The following is a 10,111-nucleotide window of genomic DNA, read 5'->3' on the forward strand; positions in this document are numbered from 1 at the left end:
CTGAGTTTCTTTTCCCTTCCCAGCTCTGTGCAAGGGTTCAAGAGTATTTCAAGAATGTGTACCTTTTCATTACTAACTCTTGAGTTAGAGAGATGTTTTGCAATTAAGACCAGAAATGTATGCTTTACACTGTACAGGAATAATCTCTTGAATTGCTTCAATCTAGTTCCAACTTCCAAGCATTTGCTGGATATCTTCCTAGTGGCTAACAGAATGGTACAAGTGTTCAGCAGTCCCTCTTTTTTCCGTTCTTTCATTTTCCTTTTTGTCCCTGCCTTCATTACAGACCTCCAGCTGCATATGTGCAAGTGAGAAAAAGAATAATACGAATAGTAGCTGATTTGACAACACGATGTGGAAGGTATCAAAACAGTAAATACCTACCTGCCTGCTGATGGAAGCCTTTCTCAATCGAGTATGCCATTGGGAAATTGTCGAGGATGTGCTAACTAGTGACAGTGGTTACACTGTTCAAAAAAACAATGTTGCAAATTTTGGTTCTGCTAACAATTTGTAAGTTTAAGGTGGTAGATTTTAAGAAGCTAAATTAGTTAAATACCTGAAAAAAAATAGTTTGGGGAAATTGTAACCTAGAGAAAAAAGGAGGTTAAAAGCTAATTTGTGCCAGTAAGAAAAAGAGTTTAAAATCTAATTCTCATGTAACTTATAAAGGAGACAAGCTAAAGCAGACCACGTAACACGAGAGGTTAATATCTGTAGAGGAACAAATAGCTGCTCTTTGTACCATTCAAATAGTAAGAATGTTTGTATTTGTGACCAATAGTTCACCCATTTAGAGGTTACACTCAGTTGTCTTTACTGTTTTACAGAATCACAACATATAACCTCCTTCATACCCTTTCTCTCAACCCCAAGAAGCATAAAGTTACTCAACAGTCATGTTTGCCACCTCTTCTCGAATAGAATCAAACAGCACAGTGGAAAGATAACGCTCCCCAGAACTAGCGAAGATGATCTGCATAGAGAATTAAAGCAGAGAATTCAGGCCAGTCTTCAACTGTTCATTTTAGGCCAGAATCAAGTGTGCGCAACTCATGGTAATGATTGGTGGAATACCAAGCAAGTTCCTTAACTAAATATCAGAGTAATATTTGAGTTATTGACCATCACCTGACCTCACGCGAGAGACTCCACACCGAGTGATTTTCACTCAGAAAACTCTACATGTGATGTTCCGAAAACATAAACATGTGATTTAATAAATTAGAACCCATTGTCGGGTTGGGCTGTTCACTTTATCGATTTGACTGATCAGGCACATCAATCAAGGATCTTGCTTATCCGATAGCTTTCCTCAAGAAGGAGAGAAAGTTTGACAAGCTAAGAAAGTCATGTTGAAAGCATGAACTCAGTCAAAGGGCCGCTTAAGCCATGAAGCGAGACTCAAAACATGTTGAGCGCTTCACCTCACTTAATGCGCTTTGTGTCGTCATCAAGGATTTAGGACATACTTTTCCTTGCTAATGAGCGTTTTGTTGAAGAGGCGACACTAAACAATTAATATTTCACTTTATTGTTATTTTTATTTCAATTTATATGTCTATATATTTGTTATTCATGCTTATAATTATTAGTCTTGGACTACACAAAATATTTTGTATTTTTTCTCCATTTGCACCTTTTTTCATTAAAGCCCACACTTTATTTGCGCTTTGCTCTTAAAGCCTCAACGGACCTTAGAGTTATTTTTGCTTTTTGCTTTTGATAAACTAGTTTGATGTTCATTAACTCTATCATAATCATCGTACGACGAGTTCGTTCCCATGGTTTGATCCTTCCCAGTAAAACACACCAGCAGTATACATTAGTATCTCTCAAGCTTCCAGTCGATATAATGCTTAAGCAAAGAGATTTGTATAACAGTAAAAATTAGTACTATAATTTACACATTCTTATCTAGTGAAAAGATATCTGCAGTGATGTGTCTAAGCATACATTTCTTTATCATCTTTTTGTGTTAAAAATATTCAGCTGTTTATTTCTTCTATAGGTGGAGTCTTAATGTCCTATCAGAGTTGAAGAATACACTATAAACAAATATCCAGCATTCTAATTCACCCAAAATAGATTTTTCCTTGTGTTCGCTATAGATCACACTTCAATTCAACAAGTAAACAGTCGCAGAGCAATTACTAGAAATTCCAGCACTAACCTTCATACCAGGTACCATGTCGCATATGGAGTTAACCAGAGGGATTACAAAGGACAAAAATACTCTTGCTTAGAATATAACAGTCTATGAATGAATGACTCTATAGGAAAAAGGGGGAGAAAAACAGAAACAAGTAATACACATGTACCCGAAAAGTTTGAAGGAGACACAGAAAGAGTGTTATCAGCTTACAGAATAGATCTAGCTTACCACAATAAGTGTCCCAGCATTTTCTGGCTTTTTTGCTACTTTTACTGCTGCAGCGGCTGCAGCCCCTGATGATATTCCCACCTGAAAATATTCCAAAAGAAAAAGGAAGTATGTCGTGATGATATCAGAATGCATGTAACAAATGAAGCGACGGACACAGACAATCGGTGGACTCAGAAGTGATTTTTATAGACTGGTGAACTTACCAGCAGACCTTCTTTCAATGCAAGAAGCTTTGTCATTTCAATAGCTTCATCACTAGATATCTGAACACAAATAAAAGGAGCAGCTGTCAGCATACCAGGAAATATAGCAAGCAGTCCCAGTGGAGGCCAAAAAATTAACAACATTAGTAACATAAGGGAGGGCGTGATTATTAGTTTAGTTTGATCTGTTAATGAACTAAATCAGATGGACATGTTACAGAGATACAGTAAGCTTTGGAAAGTCACGAATATTCTGGAAACAATTCTGTCAATAAATGGATATATCTAACTTTATCCTACACAGAGATCTGGTCTATGTTCCCATTTTTGTATCTCTGCTTCTGTGAGTTGTAAATGCATTAGTTTTCTATTAACCAAATTGATATTGTCAATCAGATCATAGCAGATTCATCATCTGATTGGAGAATTATTTGTAAGATATGCAGGCTTGATAGAAAAAACTTATACACACTGAGCAGAAATTTAAATGTTATGATCTGACAGCTATTTATATGATTTACAGCCTTACTTGAAGAACATCATCCAGGATGCTGAGATCGAGAACAGATGGGAAAAGACCAGCACCAATTCCTTGGATTTTATGCGGCCCTTTAAGGGTAACATTTAATTACACATATCAGTCTATGATAAAAAATAATTTACAGAAAGTAGTGATAAAAACAGTGTGTGTGAGAGATGAGCTGGAAAAACTCTTTATATAGAAATAATGCAATGGCATGTTAGTTTCTACATGGAGCTGGATATTCTGAGAAGACACAGAAAGATGGAGATTTTTTGCAGCAGAAAAGTTTGGATGAAAAGCACATTTTCTCTGAAAAAGGAATGTAATACTTCGTCTGTAGCAAAATAGCTTTATTAGGTAGCATATTAGTCCGTTTAGTTCCATGCGTGATGGAGATACCTGGATACCAGAGCATAAGGAGGTAGTGCTAATATTCAAATAACTTGAATGAGGTAGTATTAGGTTTGAAAATGCTACCCAAGCAAAACAATAAAAATATGATAGAAGGTGCTGCTTTATCATGAGATGGTGAGATGTGTTAGGGCTTCATGTTAACAATTAGATGCATCTACAAGCGTTAATGTGTTTAAGAAAAGATGCATCTTTAAGAAAGAACCAACAGGTCTGTGCTTAATTTCTCCAACGAAAATAATAGCACGGCTCCAATCAATTTCATGAGACAGCTCAAATGGGGGGGAAAAACTTGACTGACCTAGTTGTCCTCCATTTAGAAATGCATTTCGGCTGGTTCTATACCATATACCTGATTTGCCCACAAGACAAAGGAAGGAAAAAAAAAACTAAGAAATCAAGACAAAAAGAAAGAAGAACAATACCACTTATCTTCTCTCTTTAATCAACATTCTTGATACCACTTCTTCCATCTTGCCACTCACAAATAACCTAACCTTTATTTCTGGATTCTTCTCCTTGAGAAACCGTCCAGCTCCTGTCACTGTGCCTCCAGTCCCAATCCCAGCAATAAAAATGTCAACTTTCCCTCCTGTACAATTCCATATTTCTGGTCCAGTTGCTTCATAATGGATCTACACATGGATACTTGATAAGTATGATGTTTTTATAACAAATGAACAAGCTATTCAGAAAGACACCTTTGGATTGGAAGGGTTCTCGTCCTGACGAAGAAAATGACAGTTTGGTGTCCTATCTATTATCTCTTGGGCCTTCTGAAGCGGACCATCTAAACCTCTGGCAGGATCTCTGATGTATAACTCAGCCCCCAAATGTTACCCTCCATAATAATCCGTGCTACTGTATTAAAACAAGAAAGAATGAGTTAAGAAGGTTCAAGGAAAGTTAATCGAGTTAGTAAGAATATCGTTATATATATGATTGTCTTAAGTATCTCGAGGTGACATGGTAACCTAAAGGATTTGAAATCGCGTTATGAGTATGTATATGAGGTGATGTGAGTGACCTTTTAAAGTATTTGAGATTATTAGTAATGATATAGAAGATGGACAGAAGATAGGAATATACTTTTGCGATTGGAGTTTCGTTGAAGCTTTGTGAGTTCTCTAGTTATGTTTAAGGTTATTGTGATTCTCCGGACCCTTCGAGACGTGTATATGGATTTTTATTGATGTATATAAGTGTGTATATATATGTGTATAAGAGGTTATATGAGGTTGGAAGAGGATTAGAAGTTAAACGAAATGAATCGGAACAATTTCAGTAAAATCTTGGACCCGAATTTTAGCCTATATTGTAGGAGGCATATCTCCTAGTATATGAGGAGTTTTAAGGTGTTTCAAAAGCCTAAAATTAAGTTCATCGAGTCTAGTTTGCAACGCAACAAACCGCTCGTCAAAATGATGTCGGGATAAAGAGATATGGACGATTCAAGTTGGATCATTAAGTGGGGATTAAGACTTAAATGTTCACAAAATTTTCACTAGTGGCCGTGTGGGCCCCACAAACACATGATAAAATCAGATTTTTGCCCATTCTTAGTTGGGGGAACGTGTAAGGCCTTCTTGGGCAGCAAAATGGGATTAAATTAACAATGGTTAAATTATTAAGTGGGATTGGAAAGACAAAAATCTGCCCACTATTTTAGGCCATGTTTGGCCGTGCACTATAGTGCCTTGGTCAAGGAATCTTGACCCAAAATTAGTGTGATCCACATGTCCAAGTCAAGGAGGGGAACATATAGACACAAAATCTGCTCACTCCACATTTTCACAAAGTCATTTCAACATTCAAAGTTAGAGAAAGTAGAGTGTAGAGAGAGGAGCTCTCGGCTAAGAGCTAGCCGAGAGTGAGGTTCAAGAACTTCTTCAAAAATTCCAGTTTTCTCCACCAATTTAACTCCTCATCTAGTGTATAAGAATGTGTAGTAGTTGTTGAAAAGAAACAAGGAAGTGTAGCACCTCAATAGAGTTGAAGTTTCGGCCAAGGTGAAGAACAAGATTGAAAGATAAGAATGCTTATTGTTCTTGTGTTGTATGATGATTTGAATGTATAGTTCATGCATGTTGTTGTTGGATTGTTGTTGTAGTTGAAGTAGAGAGTGAGCCATGAGTGAGGTGAAGTCATGATTGATTTCATTTTGCATGTATTGTTGATGAATTGAATATGTACCAACATAGGTAAATGAACAAAGATTGTAGAAGTTTGGTTGTGATGTTGCATGTTGGATATTGGACTGTTTTTCTTGAAATGAAAATGAGTCGTGTGTTGAAGGTTCTAATGAAGTCATGCTTTATCTTCTTGAACATGTATTGGAAATGGATTGAATGTATTGTAGTTGGATAAACGGATGAAAATCATGAAATTGTGGGAAGGGTGTTGTAGCCGTGTAAAAAGGACTGTTTTAGGGGAGATTTAGGGACTGTTTTGTGTCACATTTGGATTGTTGTTGTTATGAACATTGTGGTGTATTGTATGCATGTTGAATATGTGAATTGAGGTGTTAAAGAAATGAATTATGTTGAAGTGTATAGGCAGTCCAAAACCGTGGACTGTTTTGGTACTAGAAGTTAATTTGTGTGTGTTGAATGTTGATTCTTGTTGTGAACGTATAGTGAAAGTGAAGTTTAATGATTCAAGTTGAAATTGAAATGGTTTGTGGGCTGTTGTAAGAATGGAAATGATGCTAAAACAGTTCCAAGAATCATGAAAGTAATGTCGTTAAATGTGTTGTTGTCGTTGTAAGGTTTTAGTGTCGACAATGTAGCTATTTGCGTACGAATTTGGTGATATATTTATCGTGTGACTGCTGGTCGTATTTCACTGAAATAATGTGTAAGAATCATAAGTGGTTTGCTTGGTATGTTCGTAAACGTTTGCAAGAATTCCGGGCACCTTTATGTTGTTTGTTAGGGACTGTTTTAGGCGTGTTGTTGGTTAGGGACTGTTTTGGACGTGTTGTGGTTAGGAACTGTTTTGGACATGTTGTCTTCTTTAAATTGGAAAGACTAATGATAGTTAAGAATATATATTGTATTTACGTTGTTTGGGTTGTTGTAAAGTTATTACACGAAAACGTTAAGGCTACGGATTATTAGGAGTAACTTGAGAATGTAGTAGCCGTATGTGAATCGTTATGGAATGTTGTGAATGTGGGCTATTTGGAATGTTATGTGGGCTGTCCGGATTGGTATTGAACATATGAATATTGATGTTGGATTGGTTGTATGTAGTTGGTTTGAATGCGAACGAAACGTCGTCTAAATGTTTGAAAGGGATTGTTAACGTTAAAGTACGTATTGAATTCCCTCGTAGACTAATTGTAGCTCTTGATATCTTGATATAGGATAAGTGTTTTTGGGCAGCAAGTACAAGTTATAATACGACTAAACGCTAAAGGTATGTAAAGCTTATTCCTTGTTTTCTTGGCATGTCCTAGACGTAAGTATGAAATGATATGAACCTTGGGGTAAATTCTATTCTCTAGTTCCATGCATGACTTATGATTCTATATTTCCTTAATGCTATTGTCATGAGCCTACATGATTGACTAATGAATGATGTATAAAAGTTCCTACTCCTAAAAGAATGGCATGAATAAAAGTATACTTGACTTTAAAAAAAAAACTACATCATGAAAATTGATACATGTACATGAAAGCTGAAACGTTCCTTGCTATGGCTTATAATGAGAGTTGAAAAGAATTGAATATGATTATTATCCCAATACTTTAGAGTTGGTTAGTTGCTTATCTATTGAGTCTCAAAAGATGAATTGCATATATGTGGTTGCTTATTATTCTGCTCGTACTTACCGCTATATCCTTCACTGAGTCCCGGGCCAGGACACGTTGTCGTGCGCATGTTTACTATATTAATCACCGAGTCCCTCACTAGAGGGCCGGGACACGTTATATATATATGATGATATGATGATATGATGATGTGATGATGTGATGATATGATGATATGGAGATGGTGGCCAGGAGGGCATATATTCCTTATTACCGAGTCCCTCAGGAAAGGGCCGGGACACGTATATGTTTATGTTTATGATGCTATGATTTTTATTACCGAGTCCCTCACTAAAGGGCCGGGACACGTATATGTTTATATTTATGATGCTATGATTATAATTACCGAGTCCCTCATTAAAGGGCCGGGACACGTTATATATGTTATATACAGAATGATTATGCAGCTTTGATTACGAAACTCTATAATGACATTGATAGGAGAATGATACAGATGAAATATGTTCAAAGGCAAGTTTTATGGAATTCTGGTTGTTGTATTGAATCCTACATACCTTGTCTCATTATAAGTCTATTACTATGTTTCAAGCTTTACATGCTCAGTACATATTCCGTACTGACCCCCCTTTCTTCGAGGGGTTGCGTTCATGCCCGCAGGTACAGACGCTCGTTTTGGAGATCCGCCAGCTTAGGATACCTATTCAGCTATTTTGGACTGCTCCTTTGTTCCGGAGCCTAGCTTGTGGTATAACTCCCTTTTGTCGTATATGTATGTGTTTATTCGGGGTACGGCGAGGCCCTGTCCCGTCATATGATACTGTCATTACTCTTAGAGGTTTGTGGACATTTGTGTGGGTCTGTATGTAGTTGTTGATGCGTTGTATGACTATGACTTATGTTTGGAGCGTACCCATTCGTAATGGCAGCCTTGTCGGCTTGCATATATATGTATGTTTGGTATGTTGCATATCATGGCAGCCTTGTTGGTTTGCGTAGAAACATATATGTTGTTGTTTAAAAATTGTAACTCCTCAGGAGACAGGTGCCTACGACATACAAAATTTTGACAGCTTTAAAATAACACCCTACCTGTTTATACAAATAAGTTCATGACATGCTAGTGTTAAATGATTACAGTTAACAGGCAATATGAGTGTTCAATTCGGGCACTAGTCACGGCCTACGGGGTTGGGTCGTGACACCAAAGCTTTAAGAACAATCTTTCTCTCAACACTAAATGATGCTGGCATCACTATCACTAGTTTATAGCCACGAGCTGCTGCAATAAACGCAAGACCAATGCCGGTATTTCACTGGATATCTCTATGAGGACCATCTTCAGCCACCATTATTTCAACATTAGAAAACCAAGAAAATAATTTCAGTTCAGCCTTTCAGACAAATGAATCATAGATCGCAGGGAACTACAGGTAAAATTTCCACCTCTATCAAGAGAGAATTCATATTATTATCACGAGAAATGAGCATATATGGAAAGTCATTTTAAGCATGCATCAAAATTTGTGACAAAGTACTTGAAATCGTAAAATATCTCTTCAATGTGTTCCTTTTTCCTCCTGATGTTTATTGTCACACAAACTTCATCAACCTTTCCTGGGGTAATCAGGCCCCTCTCTTCTGCGTCTTTGATAATATTGAGTGCAACCCTACATATTAAGGACTGAAAGTTAGAAATAAGAGGTGAAAAATTCTGTAAATTCAAGATTTTGCAAATTGAGGGAAGAGCGACGGGCACATTAGAAACAGGAAGAAAGAAAACTTCTCAAGAAGAAACTGTTTGAGGGGAGTGAAAAATAAACACCTATCTTTGATACTTTTGCATGGCTGCATTGTCTCCAATTTGGCTGCAATTTGGGCAGAATAACCTTGCACGATTTTGTTGAGATATACCATAGGGGTGTTTCCAATAAGCTACATTGTGAAGCATCAAAATGAGATGATTTGATGCTGAAAAAGGAAGATGTAAAAAATACCAAGAAAGATCTCAGAAAGGAAACTACTTCCGTGACATCTTTCGCGATCTCACTCTTCTCTTCCATATTTTCTTGCAGACTTACTGCAACAAATAAACAAGAGAGAGCTACACATAGTTTACAGTTAATACTACGAAGAAGATAAACCTATGTAACCTACTACACTCTCATGGAAGTGAAGCCAAATGAGATATCATGGTAGAGTACAACCAATTACAGCGAAGGAAATAATTTGTTCTGTTCATTGAAATGAAAACCATGAGCTCTCTCAAAACTGGTAATAACAAAAGGAAACTAACAGAAAATTTACATCAAGTGTAACTAGGATAACATGAAAGGAAGAACCCCAGATATTTTCCACAACAATCAGCATATATAGAATGAGGATAAATTACACTAGGAGCTCATAAACTAACACGAAATAAAAACCCAAAGTAATTTTACATAAGAAAAAGAGCAATTTTTTCCAGCATATTGTTTGCTAATTTACTACATAATCTTCCATATGAGAGCATCAAATAAAAAGACATCTACTAGTAATTGCTTCAATTTAAATTGGAATGGAACTGATTTTTCAGATACTCACTTGCAAAAACCAATCAAACAGAGCCTTTTCTGATGAAGTCAACAAGTTAATCAGAAATTTAGAACTAATACAAGAACCCAATTTGGTTCTTTGTGGTTATGGGGAGAAAAAAAAAAAATACCGTGTGGATGCTTTGACATTTGCTAGCTGCCTACGCAAAAACCCATATGAAAAAGACCAAAAAATGTGTGGTATTAATAATACCTTAAAATCTACAAACAGTGAAACAACT

At 36.6% G+C, this 10,111-nt stretch overlaps 1 pseudogene; it reads right to left on the reverse strand.

The window, feature by feature from the left end:
- Window positions 1-717: 717 nt before the first annotated feature.
- Window positions 718-10,111, reverse strand: LOC132645240 (cysteine synthase-like; annotated as a pseudogene).

The sequence above is a fragment of the Lycium barbarum genome, chromosome 6, assembly GCF_019175385.1.
Source record: "Lycium barbarum isolate Lr01 chromosome 6, ASM1917538v2, whole genome shotgun sequence".
In the NCBI taxonomy this organism is placed as follows: domain Eukaryota; kingdom Viridiplantae; phylum Streptophyta; class Magnoliopsida; order Solanales; family Solanaceae; genus Lycium; species Lycium barbarum.